Source organism: Vulpes vulpes, chromosome 10, assembly GCF_048418805.1.
Source record: "Vulpes vulpes isolate BD-2025 chromosome 10, VulVul3, whole genome shotgun sequence".
Lineage (NCBI taxonomy): Eukaryota > Metazoa > Chordata > Mammalia > Carnivora > Canidae > Vulpes > Vulpes vulpes.
In genome coordinates, this window is record NC_132789.1 from 43049829 (window position 1) to 43070198 (window position 20370).

The window sequence follows — 20370 nt, forward strand, 5'->3', positions numbered from 1 at the left end:
AGAGGGTTTCCTGGTGTTTTGACTGGCCTCAGAGCATCCCTCCCTTCATCTGAGCGGGGTGTGTCTCAGTCGGCACGGGCCTCTTGGGTCCTGAGCCATCACGAGGGTGCTGGAGGTATTTTTGTTGTTGTTGGTGGTGGCACTTGGCATTTTTGTCTACAAGTACTTTCCCCGGGCGGGAAGCTGTGTCAGCCCCGCAATTAGCTCCCTCAATCAGGAAAGCAGCTCTTCGTGAGATTAGACACATCTCAGTGGCTGATTGCCGGGAATTTGGGAGAGAGCTGGCGGGTGTGATAATCTCCCGCTTTCTCTCTTTCTCTGTGTCTTTTTCCCCCCCCTTTTTTTTCTCCCATTTTAAATAACTGCTTGATTGTAAAGAGGGATGATTCACTACTCGAGATTTCTTCTGTAACTTAGTGGGGAGGTTAAGAGAGAAGAGCTGCCTCCCCCTCTTCCCCTTCCCCTTCCCCAACCCGAGCCTCGGATCCCTTCTGTTCCAGTTGCTCCTGGGGTGGGGTGGGGGGAAGACAGGGAGAGGGCCTTCCCCACACCACCCCGGAAAACCCCGTGTCTGCAGCTTCCCTGCCTCTGACCCTCGCCCTGGGAACCCACTTCCTAACTGCAAATCTCCTCCTCCCCTCCCGCCCCTGCCCTGCCCCATCTGGCTCCTCCAGGAGCTTATGTTGCTCACTGGCAAAAAGTACTTCCCGTGTGTAACTCCAAACCCTCCTACTACATTTTGTTTCGTTGGGTCCCCAAGAGCAGTTTATCCCCATCCTCTCTGCTGTGTGTCCTGCAGGCCCTGGCCAGCCGTCCCCTCCCTCCCTCTTTCCCTTCCTGCCTTCCCTTCCCTTTCTCTCCTTCCCTTCCTCCGACAAATATTGATGGAGCATTGTTCTGGGCATTGAACAAACCAGACACAGTCCTTGCCCTCGTGGAGAGTTTACTTTTGACTTGGAGAACAAGACAATAAAAATATTATATATATGATATAAATATTATAAATATTATATATATATATATGAGATGCGCATTGGTGTGTGCTACAGGTGACGGGGCAGATTGATAGGAACTTTCTGGAGGACAATCAGGACTGGAAAGACATGCTTCAGCCACTCCCCCTATGCCAGACACCTCTTTATGCCCAATCCCTTTATATAGGAAATATATATATATATTTTAAATATATATTTAATATATATTTTTAATATATAATATAATCCCCATACATTTATATTGTGATGGCAGGTAGTGATCAACAAAGAAAGGGAGAACAAGAAGGCCAGTAGCAACAAGGGATGCTGCTTTGCGGTGGGCAGTGAGGACCTCCCTGAGGAGGTAACTCCTAGCGGAGAGCTGAATATGGCGAAGGACAGGGTCATGTGAATATTCCCAGGTGAGTGAGCAGCAGGTGCAAAGGCCCCGAGGCAGGGGCGTTCAGTGTGTTAAGGTGGGAGCACGGAAAAAGAAGAACAGAGGTCTGGCTGTGAGGCCAGGGACTGGCAAGGACCAGACCGTGCAGGGGTCAAGTAGGTCACGAACAAGACTCAGTTTTTAAACATTTTATGTAGAATGTGAAGCTACTGATGGTTTCTGAGCAGAGGAGTGACATGATCCAACTTCGGTTTTTAAAGCCTCATCTGACTGCTCTCTGCTGAGTAGACTGTAGAGGGGCAAGAGTGGAAACAGGGAAAAATCCAAATAACCCTTTTTTCTCTAAGAGAAAAAAAAAAAAGCAACCCTCCCTCGGGCTGACAGTAGGGAACAAATTCAGCTGGAAGTGTCACAGGCAGCTCAGCAACTGTTCAGTGAGGCAGAGCCCAGAAGCCACCAAGGTGTAATTTGTCTTTTACAGAGAGGAGTTAAAAGGACAGATTATAAAATTCAGCCCAGTGGGGTGGGTTTTTTTTTTATAAGCACCTACTGATTTTTTTCTCTTTCAGATGCTTTGTTGATCAAATTATATTCTTGACATTTTGGGGGACCTTCTGTGTTTTCCCAAATGCCGCCTAATGATGCCAGAGTGCAATTAAGACTAATTTGTTGGCAGAAATAATGGGAAGTTGTTCGGTTCTACGAAAGAACAAACCTCAGCACTCTTATTATTATTATCCTTATTATTAAGGCCATTATTATTGCTCGGAGCATGTGTCAGGCTGAAAGAAGCAGGAGGGAAGATGGGAAACATCTGGGGAGGGAACCGAAGGTGCTTCTGAGGAAGTCGGAGCACTTGGAGTCCAACTTCCAGAGTTCGGATCTCCCTGGCACCCCGAGCTCATTGCACGACCTCGGCTGAGTAACTCACCCCACCTGGCCTCAGGCCTCTCTCGTCCACATGTTGGGGTGTTACTCTTACCTGTATCCTCGGATTGTTGAGGACGGGAAATATTTGGATCACTGCCAGAGAGGGGAGGTGCTGTATCATTCTGGATCAAGGTCGCTTGTGACTAACTCCAAATAATAGCGGCTCAACCATGGAGATGTGTCTCTCCCCTGCAGGCCTGATGAGGGCAACGGAAGGCTCAGAAGGCTGGCACCAAGGCTGCTCCTTCAAGGCCCCAGAGGCCCCCTCCCCGCCTTGCTGGCTCCCGGTGTAAGACAGCGGCCAGGGCCCCACCCTTCCTACCTCCGGTGCAGGAAGCAGGGTGAAGAAGGGAGCCGGGAAAGGGGTCCCCAAACACCTGCCAGCTGCCTGGAAGGAGGCTTCCCAGGGCAACCGCATGACACTTCCCCTCACTTGGCCACACCAAGCTGCAAGGGATGCTGGGAAATGTAGTCTCTATTCTGGAAGCATTGAGTCCTGCCAGAAGCTGGGGATTTGGATACCACGGGAGGAACAGGTGTTGGATATTAGGAGATAAGTGGAGGTCTCCCCCACGGGTAGGGGATGGAGAAGGAGAAGGTAGGGAGAGACGCCCACAAGTACCAGATTTTGTTTCTCCTTCTCCCTCTCACTCTCTTCCCCATCGCCAGTCAACCACCAAGCCCTGTTGGCCCTACATCCTACAATTCTCGGAAACCCACTCTTTCCCCCTGCCCCCATCCCCCCACCCCCAGTCTCCATAGAAAGAGCCCTTGTCCAGATTTCATCCTTCTCTGGGACCATTACAAAGGCTCCTCACGGCCCTTCATCCCAACCTGTGGGGATCCCAACCTCTTCGCTAATGAGTTGCCTGTTACTGAGGGCCGCTGGATAAAATCCAACTGCCTGAACTCGGCCTTCAAGGCCCCAGGTTTTCATGGTTTCAGCTCATACACCCTTCCTAGCAGCTGAGCAGGATATTTTACTGTTCGCTGAGCCACCTTCTCTTTGAACTTGGTTTTCACTCCACCCTTTCTCTCCTTCCTGCTTGGAAAGCTCCTACTCAGGCTTTAAGACCCACCGTCCAGGGGATCCCTGGGTGGCTCAGCGGCTTGGCACCTGCCTTCAGCTCAGGGCGTGATCCTGGAGACCCGGGTTGAGTCCCTGCATGGAGCCTGCTTCTCCCTCTGCCTGTGTCTCTGCCTCTCTGTCTCTCATGAATAAATAAATTAAAAAAAAAAGACCCACTATCCAATGTCTTATGTCCTCCCTTCTGTGAAGTTGTTAGGACCGTGCCACTGATTCATCTGTTTGCCCTCAAATCCATCCCTTGCTCTCAACCCTTCTCTACCACGGAGGCAGCGGAGGCAGCGGGTGGCTGACTCCCACGGGCTGTGTTTTCCAGGCTCCTGGCAAGCTCTCTTTTGGCCGGGTTTAGTGGAGAAGAGGCATTGGCAGGAGGCTGGAGGACAGAAGGGAGAAGCTGGGGGGCACTTCTCACCTCTTCGCTGCCTGGGAGAGCGTCTCTGGCAGCGGCTACATCCCCCGCTGGCCTGTGTGCCCCTCTCTGGTTCCAGATTCTGCTGGATGGCCTTTCCGGGGGAGGGGGGTCTAGCTCCCTGCAGGGCAACCCTGGTTTCTGGAATCTAGTAAAACCACCTTGTCTCACTGTCCTTCCATTCCTAGGGGCTGCTGGTGGCTTCCTGCCATTGCTGAGTTTTGGATAGTGCTAATGTGACCTCTCCACTTGTCCATCGCCTGTGTAACCCATCCCCTGCATTAAGTTCCCACCATGTGAAATGCCTAAAATGGTGTCTGTTTTCTTTTCTTTTCTTTTCTTTTCTTTTCTTTTTTTTTTTTAAGATTTTATTTATGTATTTATGAGAGACACACAGAGAGAGGCAGAGACACAGGCAGAAGGAGAAGCAGGCTCCCTGCGGGGAGCCCGATGCAGGACTCGATCCCAGGACCCCAGGATCACACCCTGAGCCAAAGGCAGACGCCCAACCCCTGAGCCACCCAGGTGTCCCGAATGGTGTCTGTTTTCTTCACCAGCCCCTACATGAGCCAAGTGCCTGGCAAACACCTGGCATAGAGTGCGTGCTCCATGAATAGCTGTTGAATGACCACGTGAATGGCACTTCCCTACCCTAACTACCCTCTCTAACCGTGAGCTGCCCCAGCTCCGAGGTCACTGAGTGATTACAGCCCATGCTGAACTTGTTTGTTGATGCATCTGTCTCCCCCACGAGGCATCGTTGGTAGTGGGGCGGGGTGGGGGGGGGGATGTAGACACTAATATCCAGGCATCCTGACTCCTGGAAATGTTTCTTCTACTCTCTGCGTCTGGGAGCTGGGAAGGAGAGGAGAGGGGAATGGAATGGAGAGAGGTGGAGGGCGCGCTATGGGGCTCCCCGCCTCTCTTATTTTAAACACAGGGCTTTGCTTCTGGGTTCAGGCAAGGATTTATGAGTGTGTTTAAGCAGTAACACGAGGGGACCTTTGGCGAGAAATGTTCCCTGTCACGCTCTGACAGCGTACGGAGGGAGGAAGCTGAGAACATCGGAAAGGAGGGTTTTTTTTTTTTTTTCCTCCAGCCCAACCGTTGCCACCCTTTAAATGCCACCTGGACATTCTTGAGGGAAGAGGGGAAGGCTCCTGGTTTTGGGGGTGGGATGTGCTTTGTCAGAGAGGGGCACTCTGATGAGATTTCTCAAATTTCACCAGAGACAGAGTCAGGCGATGAGGTTTAAACTACAGTTGAAGGACTGGAGAGAGATGCTAGGAGGAACTGTCATCCTATCCTTCATGATGATGGGAAGGTAGACTTGGGGGGAGAACCTCATTATTAGCTCCTGCCGGGCTTCCCGTTCTCTGTACTCTCGCTAAGCTGGTCTTCACTTTGTCCCTTGATAATGTGCCTCAGGGCCTTTGCACTCATTGTCTTCTCTGCCTTGGCTGCCCTTCCCCTTCATTACTGGATCCTTCTTATTCAGATCTCAGTTCCCACATCGCCGCCTCAGGGAAGCATCCCCTGCCCACTCCAACTAATGTGGCTGCACACCATCAGTCACCCCCAAACCATTGCCTGGTTTTATTTCTTTATTGCACTTGTTACTAATTCCTAATTATCACATTTTTCTTTACTTCCATATTTGTTTATTTTCCATCTGAACCTACGAGATTACAGGCTTCCCAAATGCAGGAATCCTTCCTATTGTTTTACTCATTCATATCTGACACCCAGGACAGTGGCACCGAGGCACTCACTAATGATTTTTCTTTCTTTCTTTTTTTTGAATGAGTAAATGAGTTACAATGCTTGGAAAAACAAAAACAAAAACCCAGTGGCTTCAAAGTGACCCTGAGGTCACTGAGGTCAGTCTTGCTGGGAAGGGGAGAGAATGGACATAGAACTGGACTCTGGATCATCTGTTGATACAAGAGATTAAATGACATAATGTCTGCAGTGCACTTAGCTCGGGGCCTGGTGCCTTATCAGGGGCTCAGCAAGTGTTGGGGGCTGTTAGGTTCAGAGGTGCTCCTTGCTGCTCCACGTGGGGTCCCTCCTGGGTGCTATGGGGTGGTGTCTGGGCTCTCTGGGCTGAAGATGGCTAGCTACCAGGCCTGGGCTTGAGAGTACCTGAGCCGGCCCTACCATGGAGGCCACTGGACCCGGGGTGAGGGGACATCTTGCTCCCCGGAGTTGGGAGAGACCATCTGCACCGGCGGTGAGCCTCTGAGCACCTTGCTGAGAGGCAGATGAGGTTCTTGCTGAGAGTGTGGGTCCTGGAGCCGGCTGCTTCAGCTGAATCCCATGACTTGGCAGGTTACCTAACCTCCCTGTGTCTCAGTTCCTAACGGTAGAGTTGGGACAACAGCCATACCTACTCCATAGGGCCCGCTCGGCTCTGGGAGGATTTCAGGAGACCATGTAGAGCCCCTAGACCCACGTCCAGAATGAAGTAAGTGCTATAGGTATCGGCTGTTAACACCAACAATGTCCCTATTAGTTCTCTGGTTGTTATGGGCTGAGTTGTGCCTCTCCTCGCCAACCCCCTCCACCATTCATTTGCTGAAGCTCTGACGCCCCCCCCCCCCACCCAGTACCTTAGAAGGTGACTATATTTGGACATAAGGCCTTTAAAGAGCCGATTAAGGTAAAATGAGGCATGAGAGTGGGTCCTCATCCAATTCCCCTGGTGTCCTTACAAGGAGAGATAAGACGTATGGACACACCAGGAATGTGCACATGGAGGAAAGGCCAGGCCAGGACACAGAGAGAAGGTGATGGTGTGCAAGCCGCGGAGAGAAGGGGCCTCAGGAGAAGCCCACCCTGCTGACACCTCGATCTGGGGCTTCTAGCCTCCAGAGCTGTGACAAGATAAATCTGTTTCTGTTGGTGAAGACTCCCACTCCGGGGCCTTTTGGTAGGGCAGCTGCACAAAGGGACACACTGGGGCAGGACGTTCAGAGGTCCAAGGAGCTGGCTGGGACAGCTGGGTTATGGGGACGGCTGTGCAGCAGCCCAGGCCTCTGTCTGCCTGGACTGTCCTGACTCCATCCACAGCCCCCCCCTCGCTCCCCACCGCCCCAGGGGCAACAGCATCATGGGGTCCCTCACTTGGCCTGTCAGGTGCTCCTCGGTTCTGTGCTGAGGAGGCTGAGGGCATCCTTCAGGAGACGTGGCCCTGGTGATGCGAGAGCTGTAGCAAGAGGCCCACCTGCCCCGGGCAATCTGCAAACTCAACGCCCAGCCCATCAGTGCGTGGGCCCATGGGCCGGGGACCAGCTCCGCCCCTGCCGAACACCCACCAGCCTCCCGCCGCTCTGCCTCGGCCCTGGGAGCTTTATATTCCCCCTTCAGTCAGAACCAATCCCAGAGAAGCAAGCAGGAATGGACCCACCTGATTGGAGCACGGAGCGTCTGGAGGCGGGGCCAAGCGGTTGACTGACGGGAAGGGGAGCCCGCCCTTCAGGATTGAGCTGGGGCTGCGGGGAGAGGCCGGAGCTGTCGGGCCGGCCCGGCGAGATGGGCAGAGGCTCCAGGAGCAGGTGGTCAGCCGGGGGCCTTGGCAAGGCCGGCAGCTCGGCTCAGCTGGTGGAGTGATGCTCTCCTCTGATTGAGCTAATTATGCTGATTGAATTTCCTCCTTCTCTCAACTGTGCCTCCTTTTGCCTCCTCCTCTCCCCTGTCGCTCCCCTCCCCTCTCTCCGTTTAGAGAGAAAGGGAAAGGTTTCCTTAATGTGACGGGTAATTGTTATGCACACAGTGTCAGATGTTAATGCGAGCCGTGATTGACAGCTAATCAGCCCATCAGCTGTACAAAAAGAGTGAATAACTGGGTAATTTGATTTCCCCTGATTCCCCTGCGTGGGATGGCAGGAAAGTCTAAATTAGCAATCAGGGAGCCCGTGGCAGAGCCTGGAGGGCGGTGGTGAGGATCCAGGGGCTGCAGCTGTAGCGTTGTGGCTCCGGGTACCCAGGGCCAGAGAGCCTCTCCTGGCCTCCGCCAGGTGGTGGAGGAGCTTTGCCAGCCGGGCGGGCGGACTCAGCGTGGAGAGACTGGGGCAGTGGGTCAAGTCCTTCCCGGGTGGCCGCAGGGGAGAAGCCTGGGGCTGGCCTCCCAGAGAGGGAGCGGCCTGGGCTGGAGGTGCCCTTCTCCTGTTGTCTAGGAGACCACCCCGGAGGTAGATGGGATGTGGCAGCCAGGGACCTCCCATTCCCCGCCCCCCATCGTTTTGGAGCTGGTTGCCAGGGTTTCCACCGTGTGACCCAAATTCTTCCAATTCAGGGAAATAGTTGTCCCCTCACTCAGCTTCTGGCAGATTCCATTCAGGTAAAATGGAGCACAGCAGAAGCACATGTGCGTTATCTGGTCCCACGTGAAGCCATCTCTGGCCCCCTTGGGCGGGCGAGAGTAGCTAGACACAGCATCCCCTGGAGGCCCACTGGGGCCAAGGGACTGTGCCAAGTGTTCTGTGCGCATCCATTGTAAAGAGAAGGGAGGACTGGGCCTGGGGCTCGAAGTCCTGCAGTGAGCGAGGAGGAGCTGGGCTTCGGACCCAAGGCAGCACCGGCCTCTCAGCTGCAGTGGCACAAGCAGCATGAGCTCCAGTGGCCGCATTGGCCTGGCCTTGGAAGGCCTCCGTTCCCTGCGAGGTCCTACCCCAGAGCCTCCCCCACCAGAGAAATGCCCATGAGTATCTCTAGCCTCATGTGCAAATGTTTGTCCTTTTATACATCGGGAAACTGAGGCCCAGGGAAGCCAGGGATGGGCCCGAGGGCGCATAAAGAGCTATCGACTCAGCCAGGGCTGAAACCTAGCTCTCCTGCCCCAGCCTAGCAGTGTCCAGCCCAGACTTCTGCTTGTCTGATGGCTCCTTCTACGCCCAGCTGTCCCCTTCCCAGATCCCCCGACCCCGAACTATGGGAGCCCGAGGGGAGCTGGGGGTGGGGCTGGCAGCCTGCAGGGCCTGGAGATGCCCAGGGATGACTCTAGGTGGCAACAGCATGTTGCCAGGAGCCAGCGCTGAGCAGCTCCACTGGCTGCAGGAGAGGCAGCTGCTGGGGGACCGAGGCTGGGTTCTGAGGGCACAGTGGCCGGCTTGGGGGTGGGAGGTGGGGGTGGGGGGAGTAGAAGGGCTGCCTTTCCCTCCCATCCAACCCTGCCTGGCCCACCTCCAGTCCTGAAGCCCTCATTCCTACATTGCCTTTCCTGCATTCTTCGTGGGGGTTCAGGTATGGTGCGGGCTTGGGACTATCCCTGATAGTGGTTTCCTGGAGTCACTCAGTCCTGTGCTGGGGCAGGGGCACCCATTCCAGTCCACGCTTCGAGCGTGTGCGCCTTTGACAAACCTGTGTGTGTGTGTAAAGTCATGCGGATGTGGGCGAACATTTGTCCTTGCCCCGGTGCTCACGGACCAGTCTGTGCAAGCGAGTTTCCACGTGCATACACTTAGGTGAACCTGACACGTGCTCATGCCGCAGGCACCCGCGTGTGGGGATCGGGACCCTCCGGGGGCCCCAGAGGGGTTGGGTAAGCTGGGCCTTCTCAGACCAGCCACTTAGATGCCCAGAGAAGGATGAGGGGGTCTGGGAAGAGACGGGAGGCAAGGGCCACAGCCTTTGTCCTCAAGGATGCTTGGGAGGCTCTGTTTAGAGGGAAGCGACAGCCACATGGGCCAGGAGTTGGTGTGAAAGCTGTGGATCGTGGCCTCGACCTTTCCAGGGTCCGTGGTGGGGAAATGGCCTTGGGAGGGGCTGTGGTCGGATCTGAGTCAGCAAGGGGTGAAGGCCAGTGGGGTTGGGGCCCGGAAGAGCCACATCCCTAGGGACAGCCGCCGTGCTGGCCACCGAGGGGCTGTTACCATCAGTGGACAGATGAAGGAGCAGACCCAGACAGGCGCAGAAAGAAGTGGTCAGGGTCACACACCCAGGAAGAAGAAAGTTGAGACTCTGCTTATGCCGATGCTGACCCTTGCTTGCCTGTAGGACCCACTGGAGGCTGGAAGAGGCTGGGAAGGGCGGGGAAGCAGGAGGAGCAGGAGAAGCAGAAGCAGGAGGAGCAGGAGGAGCAGGAGGAGCAAGAGGAACAGGAGGAGCAGAAGCAGGATCGTCAGGAGCCAGAGCTTCCAGGAGGCACAGGAGGCCACAGCGCCCCTGAACCCTCCGAGCTACTGAGCTCAAATATTTACTTGTCTTGCACCAACAGGTGTTTACCGGGAAAGAGCTGTGGATGAGGCACCGCCTGGACAGACCAGGCGGCTCACAGCCCTGCTCTTCTGGGGCTCCCAGCCGCTGGGGGCGTGTGCAGCCTTGGGCACATCCGTGCATATGTGCGTGCTTGGGGAGCTGGGCCCTGCCAGCCTCTACAGCAGCGGGAGCCATCAGAGCTCCCGTCCGTGGAACTCTTTCCGGCCCCTTTGATCCCCTGCAGAGCCCAGTGGTGCCCTCTGCTCTCCCCCGAGGCCCTGGGAGGGTGCGCAGCTTGCCCTAAGATGGACCAGGGCTGACGTCTCAACCTGGGCTGTTGGGCTTCAGGGTCAGCCCTTCTCCTCCTCATACAATAAATGCTTACTAGCGAGCCGCAACGTGCGCTGTGCAAAAGGGATGAAGGCTGTGTGTCTGTGGGGCCTTGGCACGCGCAGAGCACCGGGGCACTTGCAAGGCTCCTGCTGCTCATCGTGGCCTTTCGTCCCCCCGGGGGCCATTCTGGCTGGGTTGGGACCCTGCTTGCCAGATGGGGCCAGGGCGGCTCAGGACAGGCAAGTCAGGCTCCCCGTGAGGCCCAGAGCCTCTCTGAGCTCCCCACCCCACCCTCCAGGGCCCCTGCTGGCCTGCCCACCCCATGCTGACGTTCCTGGGGCCCCAGCTGTGTGAGGCACCTAGATCCTGCCCCTGAACTCACCCCTCTGGCTTCTTCCCTCTAATGCCAGCGGCTGCCCCCCACTCCGTGCGAGGAGCTGGCGGGGTCTGAGGCTCCTGCCCTGCGTCTCCTTGGGGCCGGAGCTCCAGTGTCCCAGATCCGCGGGCTCCATCCCTGGACTCCTGCTCACGCTCCTTGGAGCCTGAGGGCCCCACGAGGGCCGAGTCTCCAGCACCACTGGGCATTTCCAGGATTACATCACTCACTTGTGACCCGTCCTGACCCTTGGGCCATGCTCACCTCTGGTGGCATCAGGGAGGACCCCACTGACCCACTGACACTGTGTCCCTGGAACTTAGTATCATGTGCCCATTTTTCAGATGAGGAAACTGAAGGTGTAGAGGATGAGTGCCTTGCCTGCGGTAAGAAGCAGGGCTGACCTCCTGGGATCCAGGGTCCATACCCTAGAGAGAGGAAGCTGTGGGGTCCCAGGGCCCCTCAGCCCCTCACCCCCCCTCAGTCCCAGAGGTTGGCTGAAAACCCAGCACAGGTCATCTGCTTGGACGGAGGGGTCCTCCTGGTGAAGCTCATGTGGGGGGCACAGGGGAGCTCTGGTCTGGAGCCCGAGCCTGGGTGGCTGCTGCGGGGCAAGGTGAGGGAGGGGAGAGGGGATATTTCGGATAAACGGAGTCAGAGGCCAGGCGCACGAGGCCCGGGCTGGGTCAGGACTATGAGTAGAGGCCAAAGGGCAGGGGCGCTGGGGGTTGTCCGGCACGAGCAGAGGTGCTCGGACTCTGGTCCGTTTTGCCAGAGAGCCCTCCCCTCCCCGGTGGCAGGGCTGATGGGGTGGAGGGGACGGCCACAGTGGCTCCTGGCCTTGTCCCATCTCCTGCCACTTGCACGTGGGAGTGGAAGGCAGGGGACAGAGGTAGCCCATGAAGTGCCAGAGGCAGTGAGTCAAGAAGAGCAACCCAGGTGCCCCGGCCCCCCTAAGAGCCCTAGAGGCCATGCCCCCTCCCCCGAGGCAGCCGGGGCAGCCAGCCCAGCCCAGGCCCGAGGACTGCTGCTGTGCGTGGTGCTTGGCAGGGTGCTACTCAGGAGGGCTGGCCCTCTGCTACCCCTTGCAGCGCCCCGTTCCCCGCCCCCCCATAACACACACAGACACATACACACATGTGAGCACGGATGTCACAAGTCAGATGCACATGATCACACAGGCGCATGCATTCGTGCCCCCGGCGCTCACCCGTCACCCCAGGTCCTCACGTGCCGTCCTCTATACACAGCGCGCGCTCTCACTCACGCACACGCACAGCATGCGCAGGTGAGCAGGGGCCAGGCACCTGGAGTTCTGTTCCTGTGTAGTCCTTGCTCTGTGACCTTGAGCAGCTCGCCCTTATTCCCATGATTTCAAAGCCTCTCCTGGTAGCCCCCCCCAGCGCCCAGCACCCCACAGGCCCTCACAGGCCCCCACAGGCCACAGGTCAGCACCCAGGCTCCTCCCCACGCTGCTCTGTGCAGGCCACAGGGGCCTTCCGCTCTCCTCAGGTCTCGATTCCTCCTCCGACCCTCCCGCCCACTGCTGCTCACTGAGGCTCTTCTTAAAATGTACATTCTGAATTGCAGGTCTGGGGGCTGAGGGTCTCCATTTCCAACAAGCTCCTGGGCCATACGATGTGGGGACACAAAGCTCCTGCCTCCAGGCTGACCCTTAGCCATCTGCACCCTCCCGCCATGGTGTCACCCCATCCCCATCCCTCCCCCTAAAGATAAGAATGTCACCACCAAGAGGGCAAGATTCTTTCTCTGGACAGACCCTGGAACTCAAATGCTCCTCCCCTCACCAAGGTGGGCTCCGTCTCCAGGCAGGCTTCAGGGATGACAAACATAAGTCGAGGCCTTCTGGATTACTCTCCCCCTTAGCAGCTCGGCCCTGGTTCTTCCAGCAGGCCTGGGGCTGTTTCCTTGCACATCTAAAAGTTGTAAAGTCTTCCTAATGTGTGGATGTGCAAAGCTGCAGGGAGGCCCGGCCAGAGCAGGTGCGGGCAGCCAATCACCTCCCTTCACCTATAAATCATACTCCCATTGATGGAGCCAAAAGATTAATTAAGTTTCTTCAACAGCTGCCTCATCCTGCAGGCCCCTGTGTGCCTTTTGGTCACCTAGGGACGCCGGGGCTTCGCCATCACACCGGCTCCCATCATAGAACTGTCCTGAAGGGTGGTAGTTGTGCTACACAGCAGTCCTGAGGCTTGAGCGGGGACTGCTTCCTCCCTCCTGATCATCTCCCGACTCCGAGACCTGAGCAGTTGCCTCGTTGGCTGGCCCACTGGTGTGTCCTCTCCAGCAGGATTGGCGCTCCCTCCGTAGTTTGGTCCCCCTCTTTCCCTCCACCCCGGCGGGGTTCCGGGATCCCCACTCCCCCTGCCCTCAACCCCACTTGCTTCCTTGTCTCTCTTGTATTTTGGAACCAGCTACCGCAGGACACGGTCTACATCAGGGAGCCTGATGCGGATGCCGACCCACCTTTTCCCCGAGGAGCCACTTCAGCCCCTGGGCCTTGCAAACCCCGCATGTGCCATATGCAGGGGACGAGGTGCTCCTTGCGTGGGTCATTTCACTCAAAGCCCTACAGGAAAAAGGGCAGGAGGAGGTGGAGTCAATCAGTACACTTCATTCATTCATGCATCCATCCATCCATCCATCCATCCATCCATCCATCCACCCAGGATGTCTGTATTGAGCACCTGCCCCGGCCAGGCACTGCTGTGAGCGCCGGGGACACGGGACAGAGTAAGATAGAAGAAGCTTCCATAGTCGGGAACTAATGACATTCAACTGGGGTGACAGACAAGATAACTGAATAAAGATAGAAGGGGGGCAGCCAGGGGGGGACAGGGAGGAAGGAAGCTGCTTCGGTCAGGGGTCAGGGATGGCATCACTGGGCTACCTGGGCTCGCACCCTCCCCTTCCCTGTGTGGTTCTTGATGAGCTCCATGCCTCCGCTTGCTGACCCTTAGGTGGTTATAAAGTGCCTGGTGTCCTGCCCGGCCCCTCGCCAGTGCCTCTCATTACATGGGGTGCTCGAAGAAGGGTTTTTTTTTTTTAAGATTTTATTTATTCATGAGAGACACACAGAGAGAGGCAGAGACCCAGGCAGAGGGAGAAGCAGGCTCTATGCAGGAAGCCCAATGCGGGACTTGATCCCGGGACCCCAGGGTCGCCCCCTGAGCTGAAGACAGACGCTCACCCCCTGAGTCACCCAGGCACCCCAGTAGGTTTCTCTGAAAACGTGATATTTAAGGTTGAATAGGAGCCAGGCACAGACAGGTCACGAGAACGAGGAACAGCAAGTGCAAAGGCCTTGAGGCAGGAATGAGTTTGGCTTGTTTGGGGGGCTTGACAGCGGGCCCACATGCTTGGAGAGGATGAGCAAAGGGAGAGATCAGATTCAAGAGGTGCCAGGCAGGTGGTCTGGTGCGGAGGTCTCTGTGGCCGGTCGGGTTACAAACAAGGCCCACGGGACATCAGTGAAGGATTCTGAATTTTCGGAGGAGTGTGCTGTGGCCTGGGGGATGTCTGCAGGGAGCTGGCGAGGGGGCAGTGAGGGCCACATGCCCTGCCCCAGGCAGGGCTCTGAGCCAAGCCCATAAACCCAGCTGGGGGGTGGGGGGTGGAAACTTGTTCCAATAAGGTTGGTAAGAGAAGTGCATCCCCACTGTTCCAGAATCTTCTTAATCCAGGAGGGCCTTGAAGGGAGAAGCAGAGAGGCCCGGAGGGGAGCTTTTGAGGGATGTTATTTTGCATCTTAATTGCATGCTAAGCAGGCCCGTGGGCAGGGCCAGCTGCAAAGCATTAGCTGCCACCAGACTCTGGGTGACTCAGGCCACAGAGCCTTAAAATATTTATTTTTTGCTGCATTTGGAATTCAGTGCCTGCAAGGGGGCCGCCGCTGGGGAGCAGGAAGCGGGAGCGGGTACCTGTTGGCAACCGCAATCTGGAAACGGCGCAGGGCCTGTCCCCGGAGCAGGGGGCAGCACACGCGGGCACCCGGGGTGACCCTGGGCGTCAGTGGCAGGTGCCTGGCTTGCTCAGCTGCCTGGCCCTTCCAGGCCCCTCTGGGAGATCGCGGCTCCCTCCCTTACAAATTGATTTTCCGCTTTTATAGCCTGGGCGCCTGGTTCGCAGCCCATCTCACATTCCTTTTGGGTCCATTTGAGGGAGAAAAAAAAAATCTAGCTTCGAGTCCTGGACACATGAGGGTGTGAGTGGGCGAATTCTGCAAATGTGTGTGGACAGCGGCCCTGACGCAGCGCCCTGACTGTCCCCAGGGATGCGTGGCGGGGGCGCAGGCGGCAGGGGAGCTGCGGTTCTTGGCCGCCACTTGCGGGGGCCGCAACCTCGGCCACAGCACCTTAACCCACTGGCCTCCATCTGAAAAATGGGGCTAAGACCCCCACTCATTGGGCTGTCCTTAGGCTTCCGGGAGGTCACTAACTCCTGCAGAGCACTTGGCCCAAGGCCTGGCTTGGCTGCTCCTGATGTCTCTGCAAATGGTGGTTATTATTATTGGTGCCTTCTGCAGGGTGTGAGCTGGCTCAGGGAGGGGGGGGCCCTCCGGGACCCGCGGGGAGGCTGCACACGGACTCTGGGACACACCTGAGTGTCCCAGGGAAGGGCCCAGGCTGGGGCGGACCTGGAGCCTCACTCCTTCCTCATAGGCCTGACTGCTGGGGGGATGGGGCGGTGGGGGAGCTTCAATGTTTGATGACTCAGTTCCAGCTTTTTTATTTCGGAGAGTCTGCTGAGGCGGAGAGTGGGGCTGGATTACCATGAAGTGCTCCTAATTTGCACAGAGAGATAAGGAGCTCATCATCACGGAGAGAGGGGGACTGTTATTTCCAAGCAGCTGCTGCGAGCTGGTCCTAGGTGAGCCAGAGTCTCTGCGCCGCGGGTGGGGTGGCAGTGGGGGCGGGGTGCTTGGGCTCGCTCTGCCTCAGTGGCTCTGTGCCCGGTGGTCTCATTCCGGCCACCACAGCAGGAGGTAGCCGGGGCGGGACAGACCCTCCGAGACAGGCGCCTAGGAGACAGACCAGGATGCAGAGAAGCCTGAGCTCATATTTTGGAAAATTGGACAAGTTATTGAGTTTTGGAATTGCTTGTCCTGCCCGAGGGATACAGGGCTGTATAGCCTGGGCTGCCAGGTATCTCTCCCTCCCCCAGACCCCCTCCGGCCCCCCTGGCCCTGAGCAAGGGCCTGCCTGGAGGATGCTCCAGCAGCTTTTACTCACTAGGCTTGCTCAGCCTGCAGTCTGGGCTCCTGCTACTGATGGGCCAGAAGGCAGATTCTGGGAAGAACTTCCCAAGGAAGCAGCATCCAGAGGGGCCGGTGCCATTCTAGCCTCAGGTGGCCTTTTGGGCGAGACCTCTGGCTGATGCCCCTTTTCCTGGCTCGGAGCCCCAGCAGACACTGGCTTTGGGGGGGGGGTGTTGGCTGGACCTGACAGGAGGGATAAGTTGCTGACCTTTCTCTGGCTTGGGAAGAGGTCGGGTGGGTAGCAGAGAGGTCTAGGGGACCTCGTTCTGGTAAGACAAGCCCCTCACATCGGAGCATGGACATCGTCTTGAGGGTTTCTCATGGTGGTCTCGAGAAGGAGGAGTCCTCAGCCCCATTCTCCATGGAAGGAAACTGAGGCAAAGAGGGGCAATCTCAGGAGGTGTGCTCAGGCTGCTGCGGAAGAGGAGGCACCCTGGGGTGGTCTTGGAGCCGAGTGATTGTGCAATGCATAGGCTCATGGAGGGCCCCTCTGTGTCAGTCTGTCCTGATACCCTGTGGGTGCTTTGGCGTGAGCTTCAGCGTGAGCAGCATGGGCAGTGGCTGCCGCGTGGGAAGAGTACTGGATGGGAGTCCAGCCTCCATCCACTCCATAAACATTTATTGAGCGCCGTGGAGTTGCCCCTTTCAATCCCACGCCAGCTCTGCGAGGTGGACATTCGTTCTGTAGCACATTGATTCATTGATTCTAAGATACAGACTTTTTAAAAAAATTTTATTTATTTATTCATGAGAGACACACAGAGAGGCAGAGACACAGGCAGAGGGAGGAGAAGCAGGCTCCCTGCAGAAAGATTGATGTGGGACTCGATCCTGGGGCTCCGGTATCACACCCTGAGCAGAAGGCAGACACTCAACCACTGAGCCCCCCAGGCGTCCCTAAGATACAGTCTTAGACGTGGGAAACGTGTTCGGGTTGGTGGGGTTACATCGGAGAGCATGTGTCCCTCTCAGTGGTCTTTGCAACAGGGGCACGTTTCATGCCGACGAATAGTTAGTTCCATGAAATACAGAACTCTCCCAGTTTTACAAATAAGGAAATCATAATTATAATAGGGTTAGTACCCTTGTTGAGTGTTGAACCCATGCCAGGTCCTAGAGTAAGCACTTTATGATTGTTGTTATTATTTCCATTTTGCCGATGAACAAACTGAGGCCCAAGAGGACTTGGGGGCACACAGAACAGGAATGGTTGGGCAGGGATTGGAAGCAAGTCTGGCTGACGGCGGCTCCCTGGGCTCTGGACTGGGGGTGCCCGTGCGTCTATCTGCTCTGGGGAAGAGCCGTGAGCAAGGGCAAACGTGCTGCTGGCCTGCTCAGACCTTCAGCAACCTGGGGCAGGTGAGGTGGCCCTGGAGGCTGAGGTGGCTTTCGGGGTTCCGGAGGAGCTGCTGATGAGGGTGGGGTCAGGAAGGAGGTGCGTCCAGTATTTTTGCTTTAAGTGTCTTTGCTGCTAGCGTTTTCGTCCTGTAACTAATTCGGCGTAAGGCAATTTTGCCCTGAAGGCTAAAAAACAAAATAACTGGTTGACAGTTTGGTTTCATTGACTGGTTGGCAGTTTGTTTTCATTTCTCCCACTGACACCATCCTCCCATTTTTATATTATATAAATCTTAGTCCTCGTCACGGTCTGGACTGTGATGCCGAGTGTGAACTCCTCACATCTCCCGGAGGACTTTGGAGAGACTCTCAACGGACAAGTGACAACGCCAAGAACCAACAACAGCAGAGGCGATTTTCACGTCACGATGCAAACATGCAGCCTAGGTTCTGGAAACAGATACTCACGAAGGAAGAAATGTTAGTGAAGATTGAAGAAGTACGACGCTGGACAAGAAGGCGCATCCACGAGCAAAGAGAAATGTAGAATTCTACGGCCTAAGGACTCCGAAGACGAGTGCGAAGGTACAAGCCACGAGATAAAATCAGTTATTGGCACAGCATTGCTGTGAATCTGTACGTACCTTAAATGTGTTCAAATACTTTGCATTCTGCAATAAAGTCTTTTAAGAATTTTTATTTATTTATTTTAGAAAGAGAGAGAGAATGAGTGAGAGATAGAGAGAGAGAGAGAGGGAGGGAGCAGTTGGGGGGGTGTTGGCAGAGGGAGATAGAGAATCGTAAGCAAAAAAAAAAAAAAAAAAAAGAGAGAGAGAGAGAGAATCATAAGCAGACTCTGCACCCAGCACGGAGCCCCGTTTGGGGCTCGCTCTCACCGCCCTGAGATCATGACCTGAGCTGAAATCAAGAGTCGGACGCCTAATTGAATGGACCTCGCAAGCACCCCTACAAGAGTGTCTTAAATTATGTTATTCATTATTCATGTTTCATTATGCCCTTTGTTAGGACACAATGTCCCTTATTTTTTTGTGGTTTACACGTGATGGCAAGATTGCCTTAGGGCCGATTAGTTATGTGATGAAAAATACAGCAAAAATGTGTACAGCAAAGATGCTTCTGGCAAAGCTACCTAGACCCAGAAGGTGGGTGGTGTGAGTACAGTGCTCAGGAATGGGGGCTGGGGGTGCCGAGGAAAGTGACAGGGGCGCTTTACAAAGGATGTGGCCGTTGGCTCTCCCACCTCTTTGCCATCACTTCCCTCCCCTCTGCTTCTTTGCCACTGTCTTGCACACCGTCGCCTTCTCCAAGCAGGGACAAAGTCAGTGCGCACATCCAAGGTGGCACCAGAAGTCATGGGATCAAATGTGCCTCAACTGCTTCTCACCCAGAAATGACTGAAACCTCAAAACCCAATAGAGCCACATCCCTGAATAGGAGGGCCAAGGACGGGTACATAAAGGCCGATGCAGAGCCTCATGACGTGTGACGGAAAGGCCAGTTAGCTTTGGAGGGTCAGGCCCCAGAGAGGAGGCAGGGGTGCATGGTGGGCAAGAATATGGACGTCAAGGTCAGATAGACTTTGGTTCTAAGCTGGCCTCATCCACTGACTTCCTGTGTGGCCCCAGGCAAGCTTGGTGTTTGCTCTGAGCCTCAGTTTCCTCATCTATACCATAGGAATAATAGTGTTATTAGTTGCCTACGGCTGCATAACCCTACCCCCCAATTTAGCAGCTGAAAACCATTTACATTCATTATCTTGAGGTTTTTGTGCACCAGGAAGCCCGGCGAGGCTGAGCTGGGTCCTCCACTCGGGGTGTCTTATAGTCAGGTTGTCACCGGGCTGTGGTTTCATCTGAAGGCTGTGCTGGGGAAGGATCCACTTCCTAATGTATGCACGGGGTGTTGGCAGGGTTCAGTTCCACAAGGACTGTCAAACTGAGGGTCGCATTTCAGCACCGGTGGTTGGTTGGAAGCTGTCCTTTGTTTCTTCCCATGTGGGCCTTCCCAGCTTGCTTCATCATGAAGAGCCAGAGAGAGAGAGAGAGAGAGAGAGAGGGAGAGGGAGAGGGAGAGGGAGAGGGAGAGGGAGAGGGAGGGCAAATGAAGTCACAGTCCTGTATCACCTACTCTCAGAAGTGATGCGCCATCACCTTTGCACTCTTCTATTATTATTCATGAGAAGCAAATCACCAGGGATGCCTGGGTGGCTCAGCGGTTGGGCGTCTGCCTTCGGCCCAGGGCATGATCCTGGAGTCTGGGGATGGAGTCCCACGTCGGGCTCCTTGCATGGAGCCTGGTTCTCCCTCTGCCTCTCTCTGTGTGTCTCTCATGAATAAATAAATAAAATCTTAAAAAAAAAAAAAAAAAGAGAAGCAAATCACCAGATCCAGCCTGCACTCAAGGCAGAGAGATTATTACACAAGATGCTATTATGTGAATGTCAAGAGACGGGGATCACTGGGCGTCATCTCAGAATACAATCACATCTGCTTTGTGGGAAAGTCATGAAGGTTAAATGCGGTTCGGCCTATCAGTAATTGGCACGGTACCTGGGATGTAGTATCTGCTCAATAAATTGACGATTGCTACTTGGTTGTTATTCTCAAAGCCAGGTTGGGCTGAGGCTGAGAGAGGACAGAACCCAACAACTAGCCCTAGTTCTCATCGGCCCAGCACCAAGGCCTACCCGCTAACCTACCCCATCTCCATGCAGTCAAATCCTGTGTTTGCCTGGACTCGCTCCACATGTTTCCGGAAGCTTTCCCCTGATCAGCTATGAACTGTACTTCCTTGGATGCCACCTCCTTGTTTGCAAAAAAGGGAGCACCCATCCCGGCTGGGCTGATGGTCATGAACACCCTCCTAGCATGTGTATGTCCTAGACCTTAGGTGGCGGTGGAGGGCGGTGGGTGGGGGGGGTGTATGGCCACAATGTTTGAGGCTTACAGATTTCTTAGATATAACCGTGGAAGGGTTACTATTATTATTTTTTTAAATCTAGAAGTTAAAAATTGTGAGGTTTA

The 20370-nt window shown here is 55.4% G+C and overlaps 1 long non-coding RNA gene across 1 annotated transcript; it reads left to right on the forward strand.

The window, feature by feature from the left end:
* Positions 1-15479: 15479 nt before the first annotated feature.
* Positions 15480-18021, forward strand: LOC112914992 (uncharacterized). The gene is made up of 2 exons (XR_003233964.2): positions 15480-15600; positions 17624-18021. It is a non-coding gene; the product is annotated as an uncharacterized lncRNA (long non-coding RNA).
* The last annotated feature ends 2349 nt before the right edge of the window (positions 18022-20370 follow it).